This window comes from Anopheles coluzzii, chromosome 3 (assembly GCF_943734685.1).
Source record: "Anopheles coluzzii chromosome 3, AcolN3, whole genome shotgun sequence".
NCBI classification, from domain to species: Eukaryota; Metazoa; Arthropoda; class Insecta; order Diptera; family Culicidae; genus Anopheles; species Anopheles coluzzii.
In genome coordinates this window covers 84903287-84924005 of record NC_064671.1, presented here as the reverse complement: position 1 = coordinate 84924005, position 20719 = coordinate 84903287, and the positions used below count along the sequence as shown (strand labels likewise).

Here is a 20719-nt window from a genome sequence, read left to right as displayed (position 1 = left end):
CCATAAGAAAGGGAACAAGTGTGAAGAGGAATCTAATTTGAAAGGCCAGCAAGACAGTATTGGAAATAAAAATGAATAATTTATATGTTCAGAAGATGCCTTTTCAATCTGTTGAAAGCCATATTGAATTTTTATCATCTTTTTGTATCCAAATGGAGCGTAAGGTTTAAGGTTTTAATTCTACGAAAATTTAGTAAAACGCCTAAAATTATGCAATTTTTGGTAATACAGTGAAATCTGTTGAAACATAAAAAATAAACAAAAATGTTAATACGGAAAATGTAAAAATCATACAATTCCTTCGTTTCTCATTATTCAAACAAAATTCAAAGTTATTTCAAACTACTTCCCTATCTACTGTTTCGTACCTTCCAAGTGCTTGCACTCAAACACTTTCCTCTTGACGAAGTGTTTTATATTTATTGTTTGTCCAAACGTGTCGGCGGTAAGCCGGAAACACCGGATTCTGCTGAAGTGCAGCAAAGCGGCCACATCACCATGCCGGTTTCCGGTCGCACTTCTTGGCGCTTATCGACGAAAACAGCCAACTAGCTGATGTGGTTGAAAATAATTTGCCGCCGGTTGGGCTTAAAACACAAGATTAAATCAAAATTTAAATAAGAATGCAAACGCTCGGCCCAACCGCGCCAACCGACGACGAAGCAGAGCGTGAAGCCTCACCGTAACCCGCAAAGAGCATCATTGCGGAGCAGAATCACAGCGTCCCTGGCGCGCAAACGTTCCCCTTTGCAACAACACGCCGTGTGCGGTACTGGAACGCAAAAATCGCAAAACCGACCGGACCGGAACACAAACACACCTTGCGCTGCACGGAAGCACGCGGAACCGAGCACCAAGTGTGGCATCAGGTGACGAAAAGTGGACCATAAGCGTAGGACAAAACGGCCGTAGAATCTTTGTTCCTCGGTAGGAGAGTGCAGTAGCGAAGCCACGGTACGGCTTTCCCCCTTTTTACCTACCGGAATGACGCAAATATAAGATAAGCACGAACCGCCCCTCTCTGCCGACGCTTTGTGTAAAAAGCCTCCAACTCGCACAAGCTTGCAAATCCGGTGGAAGGATGCACTTGAGTCGCTTTTGTTTGTGTGCCGGTCATAATAATGCAACGGCTGCTGTGTTGTGTTTTTATTCTAAGAATAAGCACACACAAACAACAGCACTCTGTGATGGGGCAGAGCGAATGTGAATCCCGTTCCACACCACACCCGGGTGCGACGAAGCGAGAGAGTGCAGTTAATTGCAAACTGCAATGGAAAGGAATAAATCGTCCACAGACAGTGATACTGACTAGCAGAACGAGAGGATGATTTATCACCCGTTTTTAGACGAGTCGGTTAGTCGGTTTTAATGAGTAATTTTATTGATGGAAATTTATGGAGGAATTATTGCCAAACGGGAGAAAATAGTCGTTGAAGGTGTGTACTTAAGAGGAAGCAGCAAAATGAAGGAATAGTGCCAATGAACTCACAAGATGATGATTTTTATGTATTGATTGTATATGTATTGATTATTTATTATTTATTTTTCTTCTAATATTGAGCTTTCAAAATAGCTTTTAACACTTCAAATTGAGCTAAAATGCTAAATAAAGAGCAAATTGACTGCAATTTGCATACCTTTAGGCTGTCAAAAGCCATAGTAACTTAAAAACAAATTTAATCATTATTAATTGACTTCAGATGGCTAGGTTTTTTATTTGCTGATGTGTTTTGTTACATTTATAAGCAATATAAGTACTTTTTTCAGCAAATATGAATAATAAAAATATGCAAAACATCTTTCGACGCTGCAAAAAGCCTGGTGACACCACGCCTTAAATTCGCTGATTGCACAGTTAAATTCTTAAATTCCACTGCACATCATGAAGTGTTGTCAACCCCAAAATTGAGGCAACAATATGTATGTGTGAAATATAATTTATTACGCATACAGTAATTAGAGATAAATCTTCATTCAATCCTTCCTTGTACGGATTCTTTTCGCCCAAAAAATGCAATCAAATAAAACCCTTCCCAATGCACTCAAAAAAACACAGCAAGAAGCCCGCTTTAGGGCACACCATTTTGCTGTAACCTTTCTGCAATGGAATTTACACGCTATCATAAATCATCAACCTTGCAATCTCCCCACTGCCGAGTAAACCAACCCCAAAACCCAAGGTAAAAGAAAAAACAACAAAAGCGCGTCCCATTTTTGTTGCAATCCACCGAAAGGATATTTGAATTGCATGTGCATCAAGGGCTCTGTGTGCTGCGCGCAGTCTTACGCGGTTCCATCCTCGTGGAGGGGAACTGCACGTTTGTTGACACAATTCGTTGGAATGTGTCGCTCTTTTTCCCATCTCCATCTGCCCGGTGTTGGTGTGTCGGGTTGGGTTGTTTGTCCGGTGGTGCGGTGCGCAAGAGAATACTTTGTTTGCTTGCACGCTCCACACGTTCTGCTCCGAGTGCTGGGACAGACCCGCCACATAAAGATAGCAGCAGACGCCGCTGTCGCCGCCCGGTTGTAGTGTGGCAATATGTTTCAACTTCGCTGCATTCTTACCATAAAAAAAAGAAACGCAAGCAGAAAGGAAGCAAACACTGCACATGGGTTTACATAATAAAGTTTATGTTGACAAATAGTCAAACCGCTCGAGAAGATAAGTTCTTCTCCGCGTGTCTCGCGAGCTGTTAACGAGCGGTATCTTCGTTGCGCCAGGATGGAGCACGGTCTTGATGGAAATGTTTCAAAATCACACAATAAACACAGCCACCCCGATAAGGCGAAAAATTATGCTCGAGGCAGTTACAGTACAGTTTAAAGTACTTTACCGAAGATAAACCGCCCTCTCTTTGGGTTGGTTGGAGCCTCTTGAACTTATGCAACGGCGATGCAAAGAAAGGGAATCGAAAATATCAAACATCAATTGCAACACACTTCCGCCCAATGCAAACTCTCTTACTCTCCAAGCAACTTCTCCGGGAAAGAAGCAAACGAAATCACATCGAACACAACACTACACAGCAGCTACATTGTGCCGAGTACAAGTCCATTGTCGTTGGGACGTGGTGTTTCCGCGCTGTGGTCGTCGTGCACTGTAAAACGATCTTCAGCCACACACAAAAAACAGGGCGTCGGGAAAGGAATCAATGAATCACTCCGGCAAGTGACACACAAAATAAGTATGCTTCCATCAAACTGTCGTTCCGGGGTTGTTGTGTGTTCGATGGCGGTTGGTTGGGGGTTGGGTAAGGTAACGGAAAACGATAAACTCAAAAGCAGTCCCAATGAAAGCTCATTTTTCAACCCCGTCTGCCGCCGGGCGCACACGACAGACAGGACCACTTCCGGACCGAGCAATGAAAAAACACGGACAGGCGGAAGGGCGGCGTTTTGTGCGCGGAAAGGTCTTTAAGGATTTATATTGTATAGCCACATCGTTTTTGTGTGTGTGTGTGTGTCTGTGTTTGGGTGAATTATCAGCGATATTACAGCGAGATTTTGAATGGAAGAAACGTGAACGATAAATGGTTGGCGCTGCTTGGTGTTGGAGATTTATCCTGGGAGACAGCTAAAGTGAGACATTATTTCCGGGGGAAATGTAAATGTACAAGGAAAGTAGCAGAAAGTGCACAACGAGGAATGATTTTTATAGGATCAAGACAATAGTTATGATGGCTTTTGAATGGGAAAGAATGGTTTTAAAAGCGTATTTAATGAGTTTACATAAGCATAATCGTTTTATAGTTCATTTTAATGCACATCAGAACAATGCTTTTATGAATTTTTAGATAACTTTACATGATAATTTCTTTTATCAGTTTTTGTAATGATATTAATAAAGTTTATCAAATAAAAAACCTCTGACTAATTATCTTAAAAATTCTTTTCCTCCAGCACCATTTCATTCCATTGAGAAATCGCGTTATTCAAGTGTAAGTAGGAAAGAATTTAAAACAAAAACTCATCTGAACCGAAGTTGCAGCAAGAAATTCTTTCAATTCCATTAGTTAAAAAGTTTTCGCCCGCAAAGTCAACCAGTGATGAATAGGTCGTAGAACAAGGGTTTTCTCTTCTGACTTCGTTTTTCAAGTTGTTCATTCTAGCCGCTGACATGTCCTTCGCACGAAAATAGCCAGCCGAAAGACCGGACGAAACGATGGAAAAAGGTCCTAACTGAAAGTTAAATGATTTTAAAGTTGTAACACGACCACCAACAGCTGGACGGATGGGACGACCACGTCTAGCGAGAAGTCGGCATGTCCTTTAATCGGAAGTTTACCACCGACGAAGGTGTCAAATATTTGAACACTGAAAGAGAGCGACACCGTACCATGGGGAAAGGATGATTATCTGGGGGGGCTGATAGTGTTCCGGAATCAACTTTACTTTCAACGGATGCGGATGGTGAACAAACGAAGATGGCACGTCCCATAAAGGAGCTGATGATGATCGCCAGTCGCCGAAGAAAAGAAAAGGGAAAGTTCATTAAGCAAATGTAACGCCTTCCAAGGGTGACTGAAAGCATAATGTGAAGGTATTCTCTTTTGTAGGAATATCGTTTCAGAAAACGTGATGCTGATCACCGATAGAATAGGATCCTAACACGAATCACAAAAAAAAAGTAAAAATAAAAGAAAGGATAAAGAATCATAGCCCTAGTGTTCGAATACCGGCTTGGTTTAAACGATTCGACGTGTTGTCAACGTGGCAACATGATCGAGCCGACAGCATCTGACATCATCTCCAAATCCAATGCCACCGCGTTAGGCTGAAGGCTCTTTGATGGAACAACCCGCCTCGAGGTCTGGGTGTAAGCTGGTGTGCTCCATCCATGGCGCCATCAATCTCGTATGCAGAGACGAAACTTACGTCACTTGGAAGCTGCACAGAATTCAATTTCAATTCAGGGACGCCGCTTCTTTATTAAATTTACTTCGCCCGAACGTCAGAGAACGTGTCCTTGACATGCGACATACCTTCCGCCGTCTGAAATAGAACGCATATGGAAAAGAGTGTGCGAGCGGTGTGGCCATGGGTGGTAAACGACATCCTTTCTCAATAACAACAACTGGTTTAAAAATCGGCAAATAAGAATACACCAACAGTGTTTGTATCTTCTTAAAGAGAGGGGTAATTTGCATAAATAATTCAATACCGGCTTGGATGTATAGCAAGCGAGCTTGGAACCTGTTCGGGGGCTATAATCAGGCTATGCTGGTAAACTGACACCATGAGGCGACAGCGTTGGAATCATAAACAGTGTCACATTTATGGATAAACACACAAATTAAGGCATTTAGGACACATGATGCGGTTTTGGCGAATTAAGGCGAAGAATTTGTGCAGCACCTTGCCGTGCTGGAGGACACAATGCTTGTTTCTTCAGGAACTAAAACCATGTGTTAGGGTCAATGTCTGCTCCCCCCCCCTCCACACCCAAATGGAAGGAACAAGACAGTGGTCATAAAATCTAGACTCTGATCATAATCATAATGTGTGTTTCGCGCTCATAAACGTTAATCAAGATATACCACCGGATATGTCCGGAACAGGGGGGGATGATGCAGGCACTGCTCCTTCCAATCGTGAACTCCTACGCACAGTAGAAAGCCCCGAAAAATGAACGCTTCAATGAATTTAAGTACTTACTGCTCCGAGGTAGCGCACACTTTAATCCACCGCGTGTGTGTGTCGAGTTTTGGAAGAAGCGATTAAGATTCGTTGCACGTTGTCCAGCTGCAGAAGTGCACAGTATCACACACCCTCCTCAAAAAAGCCGCCAGCTTACCGGTGCTGTTAGCGTGCTCGGTTGCAACCAAACCAGTGCCATAAAAAGAGGACATAAACGAAATTATTTCAGACCAGTAAAAACAGAAGCGGCGCACCAATCGAGTCTCCGTTGAGGGGGAAGGGGACCAGTAACAACGGCGTGCTGGTAGAGCTGCCCGCATATGTCGATCGGGGGACATTTGTGGACCGGTTTTTTGCTGTTCGGCTGTTGGCAACGGACGAGATGAAGTCAATCCCAAATTTCAATCCAATAACGTGCACAACACGCGTTTTGAGATGGAAGTAGGGGGGAAAGGACGCAAAAAAAACGACAACCAGGTATAGGCCTGTCGTTCTTGCGTCACATTCCGGGTGCGTATTTTGGTCGGCATCGGTTGGGCTTTTTGCATGTCTGGAGTTCGAGCTCGTTTGAAGCACTCCAGCAACAACAACAAAAAACTCCGATTCAGCGCGAGAAAAAAGGGGAACTCAGCTCCGTCCGATTGCGGATGACAGTTTTGCATATTTGCTGGTACCATGTTGTCTACGGCATGCCGGTTTTGCCGGTATACCCATCCCCGGGCACATTCTTCCACCTTGAATGCTTCACTGCCTCTGGTGGGGGTTTGTCTCTTTCATTTCGTAATTTTCATCTCCATCTACGACAGCTTTTCGAAAGCTGCCCTCCTCGCCCGGGTATAGCTCATATGTCACCACAGACGGTTTCGTTTGCTCTCCCTTTTTACGACACCCAATGGGCCTTCCCACTATGGTCTTAATTAATAAGCACCATAACTAAGCACTCACTGGTTGGTATCACTGCTCCAAGTACCAGTCACCGGGCCGAAAGGGTAGCGTTCTTTACGAAACGTTCCAATTGACATTTTCCCCAGCCTGTCCATGACAACTCCACCGAGATGGAGATGCAAACGCTCTTGTAACATGGTTGGGCGGGGGCTTTGTGCTCAAACTGTGTTTGGACGCAAGACTGTTTGGACATGATGCTGCCCTTTCGACAAGCGTGTCCATTTCCAACCTCTGCCGGGGTACGATTACTCGTTAAGCTACCGGTTAATTCCGGATCATGTGTCGTGGTGCGCGCTCTTCTTGAGCATCGAGAACCCAACGGTACGGTACGGTGTGCAATAGGACAGACCGGGGTACGTTGCCGTGCATAATTTGTCGCTTCACATGCCACAGCACTTGCCACCTGTGTGACCTAATGTTCGGCATTGAAGAACCCGCGGGAAACAACAAATGAGCGTTGTGGTTAGGGACGCGTGTTACTCATGACGTACGCAGCAGCAACACAAAGCCGCCATACACTGGGGCTTTGGTGTGTTTTAAAGGGGTTTACAGAAAGAGATAGAAATAAATAGCTGACAACGCTATGTCCCGAACATCTTTAGTTGGAGCCATAATTTATGTCATATTGTGACGCTCATTAAACATTCAACAGTGTGGTATTTTTTTCTTCTATTCCTCTTCACTACTCACCGGTCCTTTGTAGCTCTTGATTTTACATTTTTGTGAATGGGTAGTGTGCAAATGAAGGTTGCGAAATAGGATAGAAAGCAGCCGAAGTGGATGGTTTACCATTTCTGCATAGTTGGCGCAGTACAATACACAGCAAGGTTGTTCAATAACTATTCACCCGTAGTTAGTACCCACCCGTAGTAGGCGTCGGCAGGATGGCATCATCAACGGCGAGCAGCGTCATAGCTTCTACCGATTCGTATCCAATACATTTCCGTTCTTTCACTGCCGTTGGCGAAGATGACGAAATACCTGGAACCGAATCGGAACACTCATTTGCCGACGAATCGGAAAACAACATTCGGTCACGTCCGACGGAGCTTCCGAAATTGAAATGGGATAAAGAGCAGTTTGACGTTCGTCGCCCTTACGAAAGGAAAAACTACGAACGCCCATATAGAGATCTTCCCGGGCATTTGGCCGACTTCGAGGGACTTAACGTACCGGTACGCAAATGTACCGTGCCGAGCGCCTTCGCCCGACGAACGCCCATTGAGGAAGTCTTTCACAAGCGCAACATAAAAAGCGTTTGCCCGCCGGAACGGTCGCGAACACTTGAACATTGCGTGGAGGATGTGATTCTGGCGGATAATGTAAGTTCGACTGCTGCCAGCGTTGCCGAGCAAGTGGACGACGTTGAGCAAGTGGCCGAGGGGAGGATTGTTTCGAAGGAGTGCTGCAAAACGTTCTTCCGGGCGCGGAGAGCACTGCTGAGAAGTGAATTGTTTCAAGAGTACTTCAACCGTGAACCCGCTCCGGAAAGGGCGCAAGAGTCGGATGAGAGTGAGGACGAGCTGGATGACCTACCGGATGAGTTAGAGCAGCTGGACGGCAGTGTTGATCGTGAGATACCCGAAACTGCTGTTCCACGCCGTGTACGGTCAACGTCCATTGGGTCGTACCAACCGCCAGCGATAACGCACAAAGACGACAAAGTTAGTGTCATTGAAGCGCAGGAACAGTTTTTGGAAAGAATGCGTGTCCGCTATCTGGAAAAGTTTGACCTTGTAAAGCAACAGCTTGAGGAGGTTGAGCGGGAACGCCACAAACCTCCAGAACCGTTCGATGCAGAGAAGTACGAGGCAGAATATCCGAAGCCCGATATCCGGAACGAAGCGAAAGCTCATTTCCGTGAGACGCTCAGGCAGCGGGTGGAAGAACTGAACCGACTTCAGCAGCGCACCGTTCGTAAGTATCCTACATCGGTGAAACAGTTTGCCGCTTACAAAGCCCACATCATGGAGGATAGAAGAAGGCTACGGGATGAAGCGTTGCTGGTGGAGGATTACTTCCGCAATGCAAACACCCCGAAGGAACTTCCGGAGGCAAAGCTTGAGGTCAGGCGCTACCGGTTGGCAGAGTTCGGAACGCATCCAAGCGATTCGGAGGATGAGGAAGACCGTGCAGCAAGTGAACAGAAACCACAAAACGAACCTTTGGTTTATCACACCTGCCTGACGCGAGAGGAATGGGGACACTGGATCGCACAGAGTACGAAGATCGAAAAGCTGAAGCTGCCGAAAGTCTGCGTACCACGGATACCGGTGCTGGTGCAGAAATGTGTCGAAAGTCCGATTCGTGCCCACATCCAGGGACGACCACTGGACGGCACAGTGCAAACCAAGGAGCAGTCTGAGAGACAAAAGCTAACCGAACAGGAACGTCTTGCTCCTCAACCACAAAAGATTATCCATTCCTTGGAACCTACGGCAGTCTTGCGCAGATCTAAGCCTGCGATGCGTGACCTCTTATTTGACCCGATGGTTCCACCCGAACCGATGGACTACGTGCCGTACAATGCAACGCTCCAACCTTATTCGGACATTGCCGAGGAACGGTTTCGCAGCGTCAAAGGGCGGCGCAAGGTTAAGCGGCAGCTTCGTAAAAGCCGGATGCGCTGGATTGAGGAGTTGGTCGATGAGATCTGCCGCCGGAAACGCTGTTAGGTCGGGCGGGGGAGGAGAAGGAGAGTTCGTAAATTTCTCTTTCCCAAATGCTTTTAAGATCTCGCTCGCAAGAAAACAATCGACTAGAAGAGGGAAGTTGTTTGTGCTTGTCGTCGTGAAGATCGGCGCCATTTATGGAATGAAGGAGCGACCGGGCGAAAGTCAGCAGGATTGATCAGGACAGTTTGATTTCGGCTGTCGATGTTTCGGAGAGGGCGAGTTTTGATGAATTTGTTGGAGTTGGTTGGAGCAGAGCCGCACGGACAGACAACGAGAAGCTGCGTTATTGAATGCGTCATAAATCTCGGCGTGGAAGAGAAATGAGCGCTGTAGATAAAATCCCTTGTTGAACAAATTGATATGCTAATGATGTGTTCCTCCGTTGCCTATTGAAGGGTTCGCTCGATCGATACCGTCCATACATAAACGTCGCGTTGGAATGGTGCAGAAAAGGGTGGGGGAGAGAACAAAATGATTTGTGGTCCATATTTTTGTGTTTTTCGATTATGATGAATCGAACGATTTTTTTGGTGTTCGTTGTTGCTCTTTTAGGCAGTATTCTTCATCTCTGATTGTGTGTGTGGGTCACTTGGAAGATCCTGCTAGGTCGGGGTAACGATGTCATATTAATATTCTCCCGACGCGTTGCCGTTTTATGGAGGGACGTGGCACATCAAAACCCAGGTTCGACCAGAAGGTCAATAGAAGCATATACATAATTTCTGGTTAATCCGACAGACGCACGTGTGTCGTGAGATGCTGTTCGTTGTTGCTGTACCAACAGCCATCCCCTTTGCCGCGTACTTTGATCTCTATCGAACGAAGCATCCCCCTTTTGTCGGCATGAAGAGCAGTTGGTCCATCAATTAGGTAGCTATATTTATTGTCCACAAATTAGGTGGCAACACACATATGTTGGCCGCCGGCAGGGGCAGTAAACCTATTTCGTTATGGTGTCCTCTCACAACCCTAACAGCTGGCGGGCGGACGGATGGACGGGCAGTAGTAGTACCAGGACATGCTTCATTATGAAATCTAATGCAATAAAATTCGGTACCAAAAGCGTGCGCAAAGCGAGCGGGAAGCTCATCATTTTCGCACCCCCGTGGTGTGTTAACCTTCCCGTTTTCTCTTCCTTTTTTTTCCTCCATTCCGTTTCCACTGCAGGGTTTGACGAAATGTGCTGTACAAAGGTCAGGTCTACCCGCGCGCGGTGGTTATTTAACTCACTCGCAACGCGCCCAATTTAGTTCTAACTTGTCTAATTGAATTAGTTGGTCCCGAGGGACCGGAACTGTCCCAAAAATCCCGGTACCACCAACCGCTCGTTTTCCAATCCGATGGTATACACAACCTCGTGAATGCGGGGTTGAATAAATCAAACGAAACATTACTAATGCGGCGTCCTTGGCTTCGTATATTTTCGGGCGGAAGTTCCGGTCCGTACGCACAAACACACACACACACCGGGCGGTCCTGCAGCGATCCGAACCCTACCAGCGCGCGTGTGTACGATATGAATCGGGTCCCAAACGAGGCACCGTTAATCCACCGGTGTGTGCAAGAAAGAATGTGTACGCGTGCCACTCGACTGACGCGCCGGCGGTACGGTCAGATGCACACAGCCCGTTCTGGAATCCTCGGACGCTGCCAGGAACTATTTAATTTTCTCCATTTACCCTGCGGCGGCTACGGGCGTTTTGCTTCAGCGTTGGGTAAAATAATGGTACGGCAGCGGCCGCTGTGTGTTGGATGGACGGAGGACGCAATTAAGAGCTTCGACCCTCGAGGCCACCGGTCGGGGCACGTTATGCCGCTTCGTTCGTTGGGAAGGAATCAAATTTCATATCAGAAGAAGGAGGGTTTTATTTTCCGATTTTTTCGTAAAATGTCGGACACAATCGGTGCGAGTGGGAGAAGGTTAATGTTAATGCCGTCGTGCCGGACACGGTATAGGAGGGTTTTGTAATGGGTTAGAGATGGTTCAAGTTTCCACACGCGGGCCACGGAGGGGAAATGTAATCCGCCGTTTGAACTATGGATAGTGTGAAATGTAAACAGAACAGAAATGAGCTAGCCTTTTTCGTGCTTTGTCCACCACATCGACTAGCGGCATTGCTGCTGCGGCAGTAGTATTACATTGTTTGAACATGTAATTGAAATTTGAAAATTAATTTTTACTACCCTGCTCGGACCCGTGCGTGCGTTTGCTGCAGTGTAAGCGTCGTCTCCCCCGGTAAGTACAAAAGCAAACACACAACAGTTCGCAGCAACTCTAAATGCATCCTGCGCTATGGGCTGAATGACGGTGGTTATATGCATAATGGCACACCCGCTCAACCGCCTCTTTATGACCACCAGCTGCCGTAATCGGAGAAAAGGGCTCCTCCGGTGATTCGTGCTCTCCGTGTTTGGGTGATTTAGGGCGTTTTAAGGCGTCATTCTCGGCAAAGGAGAAAGCAAATAGAAATGTTGTAGCAAATGCAGCCTCCGGCACGATTTTGAATGCGTTTCTGGAAGCAACACTTGGTCATATTTCATCTGCAGTGTTGCCCGATTGTTGCCCAGCTTTGTCTGAGTGGTTTCCTGAGTGGTGGCCGCTTCCCGGGAGATGTTCTAAGGTTACACACATCAAGTGTCGATTGACGACAGAGTTTGGTTGAAATGTTCTCAGCTCGGGCAAGCACATTACAAAGGCTGTTGGTGTCCAGTTTCCCGTTCCGTAACGGTGGAGATGGAATTTTGATTGGTCAGTAAATGGGTACGGTAGGATGAATTTGGAGCTTGAAGCTGTGAGCGTGAGATTATTATGCTGAATCGTGCCCTTACAGTAATTCCATCAATCAATTAAATCGCCCATGCTTCAAAGGCAGGCGCGATTGATAAGTCTATTAATAATCAAGCGAGCAGGAAATCTCATTCAGCCCGTGTGGTTTTAATGCTCTCTTTCGGGGAAAGGATTTTCCACCCACCCCGAATAAAAAAAAACTCCCTCCACTCTCGCGGGCGGCTTAAACATTGGATATAACATGGTTGTTCAGCAAGGCTGGACAAGCAATCCTATGACCACACGACCACCGCCAATCCAATGTCTGTCTGGTCGTGACCGAGGGCCGTAAATCTTTTACCAGCGCCTGGTTTCCATGGTTCATAATTTCCACAGTTGACATTTCAAGTGGAGCTCTGTACGACCCTACCCTCAAATCCAGAAATCCAGTCCCGGACAGACAGGCGTTGAATTTTTCACTGTGTTTTGACGTGAAAATGAGTACTTCCCGGTATGATTTTGGAATAAGGGGATTTTGAAACACTCCAACAGTAAGGGTTAATTGTGTTTTGGACCGTTCTCTGATGTTTTCGTCATGTTGTGGCCATCTCAATGACATCCACTGCTGTGGACATAATGGTACTGAGTGTACTGATCATTTTATACATTCCTTTGTTTTAAAATGTCTATGTTTGGCTCTAGGGGAAGGGTGAAATACATTGCTCATAATCGTGATAATTGCCATTATTTATTTATATCCCTAACCCTTGGCAACTAATACCTTATGATAAGCGTAGCATTGTTAGAATCGTTAAAAAGGCCCACAATCTAGAGGAATCAGGCTAGAAAAACTTACAATACTTTAACCTATCCTCAATATCCCTAAGGCGTTGTTGGTCCTCCAGCTTGGCCAGCTCTTTACGCATGGCAGTGCCAAGGCTCGTGTCCAGCTCAGCCACCTGCTGGAAGTCGTTCCGGGCCTGCTCATAGTTGCAGACAGCGACGTGTGCCTTTCCGCGTCGGAACAGGCCTTTAATGCACTGTGGATCGTACTTGAGTACCTCCGTACAATGGTCGATAACGGAGTAGTAATCCTGCTCTAGCAGTTTGCACTGTGAGAAGTTCAACAGCAACGGCACCTTCATCTGGGCCAGCTCGATCCATTCCGGTTCGTTGGGCTTCTCCTTGAGCATCAGCTGTTCGATGATACCGATTGCGTACGAGTAAGCCTCCCGTGCCGCAATCAGATTATTTGCCCGGTATGCGATATTCCCTTGTTCACGCAATCGACCAACAAGGGTTCGCTTTTCGTCATCACTCAGCTGCCACGCTTCCTTTCCGTACTCGTCTGGGGTTTCAATCGATAGGATCTCGATCGTGAACTCGAGATCCTGCGGGTGAATGAACAGTTCATCCAGATCCCGATAGCCGGTGCCGTCGTTCTGAAAGGTAAGTCCACAACAATGCTTTCTCTTCCCTCCTTGCGATTGCTTCTGTGCGTCGCGGATCGTTTTCGACACGAACGGGTACTGCTGGACAAGTGATTTGTCACAGCGAAATCGAGCCACCTCGTGTAGGCCCATCTGCTGCACGATCGATTCCCACACCTCGAGCTTAAACTGCTTCCCAAGCACCAGCTCCATCGGTTTCTGGTGCGTACGGCTTTCGTCGATCAATGTTCGCTCGGCGTCACACTTTCTCGTCTCATAGTGAAACGTTCGTACCGACCCGGAAAGGAATGAATTTGGTGCCCACATGCACAACGTTTTTCACAATTTGCGCATCGCGCAGGGTGCAGTCCATTCTTTCTTCGAGCCTGTACAGGGGAGGGACGATCATCATCATCATTACATTAGGAGATTGGCACAATCAAGCATTCTGTGGAGCTGCTCCAACCCAAACGGGTCGTTAGCTATTGGAGCATTCAAGAATGAAGTGATCCCTAAGCATCTCCTCCTCCTTGCTGCTTTATTAATGGTCCGTGTTAAGAGGAATTTCCCTGGCACATCAGCAGTTCAGCTGACGTCTAAGAGACGTGATTCTTGGGTAACATGAATGACGAAGGAATTAGGACTGGAGAGGCAATTAGACGCTGCGACAAATCGGATTAGTTTCCTGACTTCTCTGCTTGTAAGAGACGAACGTTTGCAGAGGAAACACTAATAGATGCTGTGGTTTATCCGCCATCTGTTGGGGTGTAATAAATCGGAACCTAAATCTCAGCTTTGACGGGGTGTCCCTTTACAACATATGCCAACTAAAAACATATTTCCCCAAAAAACACATGCGCACTCTGTTGATAATTCGTCGTTAACTTTTTTACCGTTGTACCCCTTGGTGGAAGAACTTCACGTACATTCTTACAGTTTGGCTGTCAGTGTCTAAAACCTCTAGAACCTCACCATCCATCCATCACACCCTTAATTCTATTGACCTTGAACTCGTTTGCTTCCTGTACCGACAATCTCTCTCGAACAAGCAAAAGTTTCTAATCAAGTTACACCTCGCTCCGTAACCCCCGTTGGTGGTAGACGAGTCTCCCGAAAAGACGGATGCATACGATTTCCGCTTCCTCGGCTCAGCCGGCCAGCTCGGTTGTGTTTTGGGTGGTTTTACTGTCTTGTTTATTTTCGGGTTTCAAAATCCCGGAGTTTTTGGGGTAACACATACCATCGCCGCCAACACTAAGTGGTTTATTCGGTTGGAATCGAATTTAAATTGGTTCTTCCCGCCCGTTCGGAGAAGGAAGTGAAGGAAAGCTTCCGGTCTCTATGTCTCTCGCTGGCGGGCTCGTTTTTCGTTCGGTGTCGTTGATTGGAGAGGAATGGAAATGACGAACCGAGCGATGGATCCAGTAGAATCCGAGTCTGAAAGTCCTCTGAGTGTCTCGGTACCAACAGTGAGCGACGGGCATAAATCAATTTTGATGGAAAAGTTAGTCATGGCAGATGGCAGACCCTCTCACAACCGTTGCAAAGGAATAGAAAGCGACTGAACTGTGATTAACTGTTACGGATAAGGCGATTAAGGTAATGTGTGGTAGAAGGGGAGACAGAAAAGCTAGACGAAAGAGACTAACCAACTAGAATAGTTACAACTTCTATCGTCTAGGATCTGCACCATTGGATGGTTTCGTGAGTCATCGCCGTAAACGTTAGAGAAAAGAACTCCACAGAACTGCGGACAAAAAAGAGAACGGTGTGCATGAGATCTGCCGGCCCTAAGGTGGCTTCCACTTAACGTAACGTTTTATCATTATTAAAAGAGCGTTTAACGAGCCAGCCAACGGTGAGCATAAGGTGTGGATACACTTTCACAAGTAGCGTTGCATGTTACGGAACGCTTTTCAAGTGGCTGAATGTCAATCGTGCAAAGAACCGAGAATAGAGAAGAAGCAACCGAATGGGATAATGCACAAATCTTCCGTCACAGCTGCGTCCGCCCTTATGAGAATAACACAAAAAAGGGATCATCAGCAGGATACACTTGAATGATTCAGTTCGGAGGATATAAACACCGAGTTTTGAAGCGATTTTTAAACGGATCCTCCTCGCGCGTCACCGCATTCTAAAGCAGTCTTGTAATTGGTTCTCGCACCAGCCACGTGTCGCCGGGGCGGAATAGTGATGGTGTATAAATCTAAAACTACGACGAGTAACATTTATGACTACTCACACACTTCAGTTTGATCGCGTTCCGCTCGTTGCGTTGGACCGACGCGTCATTAGACGCGTTTGCTCTGATGGGTGATGGAAGTGCGCGCCTTGGTACGGGCGTCGATGCGTAACAACAGCCGGCAATGCGCAAGAAGATGCTGACACTACAATGCTGGCGTTTGTTTTCGGGACTTTGGCTCAAAAACTCGTAAGACACTTCACACGTGTTGTGTTTGCTTCGGGTGCTTGTAAGCTACGCGCTCGTTAACAGGGCACCTGTCTTCTGGGACACCACTTCAAAAGCTGACAAACTTCACGATTGGTATCTTTTTTCTTTCCTTCAGGAAACTCAAACCACGCACAATATTCGCACAAACACTGTTTCTCTGCTTTAAAACCGTCGTAATGGCTGCTGGAGGCAAAATCCGCAAGCTATTAGCCGCACAATTTCATTTCCACTACCGCTCGTTTCGTTTCGAATTGAGGCTGAAACACGCACACGCGAATGCTGTACGCACGAATGAAACACACCACACGATCGCAGTAGCCCGAGCGCACTCTGTTGGATTACCGCACACTGTCGACGCAGCATTCACCTAACGCGTAAGCTGGAGCTCTGAAACGAGACGGAACAAAGTGGAAGAGTGAGCTAGCACGATCAATCATTAGACGGCTGAGAAGCGTATGAGTAGTAATTACCACACCCTTCCTTTCACCCTTTTCCACAGACACACTGTGGCCCACACCCCATGGGACTCACAGACACACAGCTTAGGCAAGTAGCTACAGGTGGTTCCTTCACTGTGCCAGCGAATGGTTCTGCGAACGATTCCAGCACGACAAGAACTTCTCCGCTGAGTTCTCGCGCGCAGCGAACAGCGGCGGAAAAGAACCAATGGTTCTGGTTGAACGGGTTTTCCGGCGGTAAAAGGCTAGATGAAGCAATTTCCTTTCGAGGTTCGAATTGATTGGTTCAGTAACTGGGCACCTACAGGAAGTTGAAGATTCTGATGTATTCCCTCCCGGGTGATTCGTTCCCGTGGTCGTGGAGAAGAAGGCAGTAACATCACCACCCGCTGGCAGTGCGGTGTTGAAAATGTGAATTATAGGGCAATAAATCAGTCATTGCTCTGGTGCCGTGGAGCTTAGCGAAGAGCGCAATAGCAGCAGCAGCAGCAACAGCGAGATTCGTGCGTAATTCGAGGCACCCTGTACGTAAGCCTCTAGGCTTGATTAGTGGAGTTGATGGTTCAGTATGCAAATTGATCTCTATTGAAGCACTTTGCAAACTATTTGCTAATAGAATTCTGCATCTATTTCGACGATTCTAGCTAGCACAGACGTATTATAACAGTTGCATTGCAGTTAGTGCTTTGTTTGTTTATTGTAATTAGAGTTGTCGATGGCGTATGCTACAACCGGATGACCTCGCGTCCCTCGCAGTGAATAAACCATGGGAATGAATTTTCCAATGCTTATCGGGGAATGAATATCAAACAGAATGCCAATCCGAATACCAATCCGAAAGCCCAGCAGGAACACAAATGTTCAGAGGTAAACATCCATCGGTGACCCTGCATGGCATCGACAGCCCCAGTATAAACCGATGATGCCAAGCGTCAAACCATTCATTTGGTGCGCCATTGCCACCAACACCACGGTACGGTCACGATGCTAATGAGCCATCGATCCAAATTGGTGTGGTTGTATTTTAATACTAACCCGGGGTAGTGGCACGGTAGCAAATCAAATGAAATGCATTCTGGGCGGTGAGGTCATGCATGCCTGCATACATGTCATGTCTGAGGGGTTAAAGAGAACGAGAGAAAGAGAACATCCAATGTATGCATGCATGCATGCAATCGTTCAACAGGATTTGCTCCAGAAGTTGGCACCGCACAGAAAGGAAGATGAGGTTGGGTGACCTCGGTGTGACGCCTAGACGTCGTATGGCCACCCCGGTAGCCGGAAGTGAATGCTCTGCATGGTGACACGCAAGGCTCGATGCTACGAGCCTGCAGTGTATGTTCAGCGTTTCTTTCAAAGCTGCATAACCCGGGTGCAAGGTTCGGTCATTTGAATTAATTGAAATGCCGCACCAATGTTGTCCCAGATCGTTTTGCGGCCCTAGAGCACCGATGCCAGTGTGAGTGCATAAGAAATAGTCACAAACCTAGAGACGCAAAAAAAACAAGACAAACTCAAATGGGGCAATATGCATGAGCAGATAAACGAGTACGACTTGTGCGTTTTGCGCTGGATTATGACATCATCGCAATCGTTCCAGGGGAGTTCGGCGGAGCGGTGGTAACGGTAGGCAAAACTGAAACCTAGTTGCAATCCGACAGGGGCCTTAATTTGGTCGAGGTCGTTTGGCTCTAGTCTCATTTCTCATATCTTATCCTCCACGCTTCGCCGCCTGATCTGATGCTCTAAATTGCAACTACTTTTTCTTCACATAACCGTCTGTAGTGCAGATTGTAGCCGCTTCGTAATCGTTCTCGCGCAAGCTCTGGAACAATTTGTACCAAGCGTACAGCGGACATTAGTTAAAGCATTTGTGTGAAGAAGGAACACCACCCGTCCTCATTCCGGAGCAATTGCTCCGAGTGATCCGTTTATCGATAGATGATGTGATAAAATTACGCTTTAACTTATCCCTTGCACACCCGCCAGCAGCCGTTGGACGCGGTGGCGTTGGTAGTCGAGGTTAAGTGGAATTATTTCCATTACACCGAGGCCACTCGGTGCTACTCCCGTTAATAACACGGCCACCACAAACTTCCTTCACAGTGCACAGTTCTCACTGTGTCATTGAGCATACGAAGCGAGTTGAGGTTGCGCTATTTGCGAAGCATTCTTTGAATTTCCTGAGCGAAGGAGGGCTTCGCTGCTTTCCTGGTTGAGTGTGATAAGTAGCGATTTGCAGTTGCGATGCAATTACTGAAGTCAAATGATGGCGTAGCATGCGGTTTACCTCACCGCACCACTGACAGCCGATCGCGGGAAGGGCGGTGACGGCCACTGAACTAATAAATTCTTGCATTAATTAGATCTGCAGGAGAAGGAGCTCGAGAGTTGCAGTGTGAGCCAGCGACCAACGCCAACGAAGCTGAATGATAAGTTCAAACTGCTTTATCGCGGAAAGGTAGACACTGCACACTGCGGCAATGCTGCTGTTCTATTAATTTACGACCCGCGTACGAGTTCTTGATGACATTTAGCAAGGAATGGCATCACAGGGGGCTCTCCACGAAGGTGGACGGTCATCATCATTTAAAGTGCATCTTAAAATATCTGTTTAATGCATTCTGGGTGGAGAAAATGAAGTTAGTCGACGTAAGACCATTCACAGGAGCAGACAAAAAAAGGCCACTCGGCTCGCCTGCCCAGTGATATTCATCCCATTATTAGCCTAACCTCAATTTCACCATCAACCGCTTCGACAGCGCTGCAGTGAGCAGTTGCAATTGCATCATGATGATGCATTACAATAGCACTGCCAGGGAACAGGGCAACACTCGGTGTTGGTCGTTGCTGTTAGCGAGCATTACCCGGCAGAAAATGCATGACTTGACACCGCTCTCTGTGCATGGTGTGCACAGTGTGCGTCGTGCAGGGCTGGTTTATTTATGTACACACAAGCCTTGCTGGCGCCAGGCCGAGCTGGTAAAGGTTGGGCCAGCCGGGGCGACAACAACTACTACTGCTACTACGTCCTGTCGAACGTTGCTGCTGGAGCAGCAGCTGTACGTACAAGGTCATTTGGTTCTGGCAAGGGGGAAATAATGGGTCACTGACGTCAGCGGTAACCAGGCACTGGGATAGTGCTTTTAGTAGACATACAGGACGAGATGTCCCAGGCAGAAGACGACGAAGAGTTTGCTGATGATTCTGATAAAAATAGCCGCGCACAGCTTATAAAAAAACCAACACGACCCAATAGATACCATTAACGCCAGGAAAGGCTTCACAGGAAATAGGATTGAGGAGTATAATATCAGTAAAAGTGTGTCTCTCTCCTGTCATAAATCCATTTGTAGGCGTTTGTAGGCTTTCCAACAAAACAAAAACGAAGGTAATATCCATTCGGAAATGGAAGGATAACGAATTGTTGAATACTGAAAAGGAATGGGAAATATTGAAGGATCATTCCATCTACCGGTTTGTGGAAACGGGGTACGAAAACAGGAAAAAGTTACCAGAACACAAAAACAACGATGCTTTAATTTATGCCTTCCACCCACGCGATGGATGTTTGGTTTTCGTAAAGCCGTTATGCTTTTGCTGCCTTCTACCTTCTTCTTCATCATCTAGCCGTAATTGTATCCGTTCTTGCCTTCTCTCTCAATGGTATTAATTTATGTATTCATACACTTTTCTGCATACAAAAAACCCCAATCGTACATTTGTGGTGAAAGTCTGCTGCAATGGCTTTGCAAAAGGGTGATACAATAAAACGGAGCTGTCACTTGTTGGAGAGGTAATGTAATGATTTATATCGCTCTGCGACTTACGGGCGTGAACAAAGTGAGGGTTTCAAATTCAATAAGAGCCCACCAAAAGAGAAAAAAGAAGAGCTGAGTTTGGGAAAGGGATTACTTTTTATTATGCTGGTTAAACACAAATTACCTCTAAAAATAAATCCTGTCAAAGTGTGACGCGATGGGAAGCGTCGTATCCATTAATCAGTTTCAACTCCAACGCTTTGTCCATTAAAAGTGGAAGAAATATAGAGGAAATACAGTTACTGATTATTCAACCAAAAGGGTAAGGCATACATGGCTACGGTTCTGTAACAGGGACAATCTCACATAGTTTGCTTTCCTTATCAAAAAAGCAAACACACCATTAAAATTGACATTTGATTGGTTCTATTGGTCGTGCCGCTGCTTGCGTTCAATCGTCTTGTACTACAAATCAAAGCAAACTGTCGATACGTGTCTGACATAATGCAGTCCAGTTCCTATAGACCCCTGGACAATCGAAAGGTTGACTCGAATCCAACTAGCGAAGGCTCGTGAGAAACGTTGATCAAG

The 20719-nt window shown here is 46.6% G+C and overlaps 1 protein-coding gene and 1 pseudogene across 3 annotated transcripts in view; both read right to left on the bottom strand.

Moving 5' to 3' along the window:
- Positions 1-20719, bottom strand: part of LOC120955674 (protein unzipped) — a 63477-nt gene that overhangs the window by 12542 nt on the left and 30216 nt on the right. The window contains exon 4 of one of the 3 annotated variants that reach the window (XM_040376754.2): positions 15702-16296. The exons of 1 other annotated variant lie outside the window; for it this stretch is intronic. The gene's annotated coding sequence lies outside the window, so the exon portion shown is untranslated. Of the gene's footprint in view, positions 1-15699; positions 16297-20719 lie in introns of all 3 variants that reach the window. One more of the 3 variants, XM_049610407.1, reaches the window with a different exon arrangement.
- Positions 12798-15681, bottom strand: LOC120955675 (AH receptor-interacting protein-like; annotated as a pseudogene).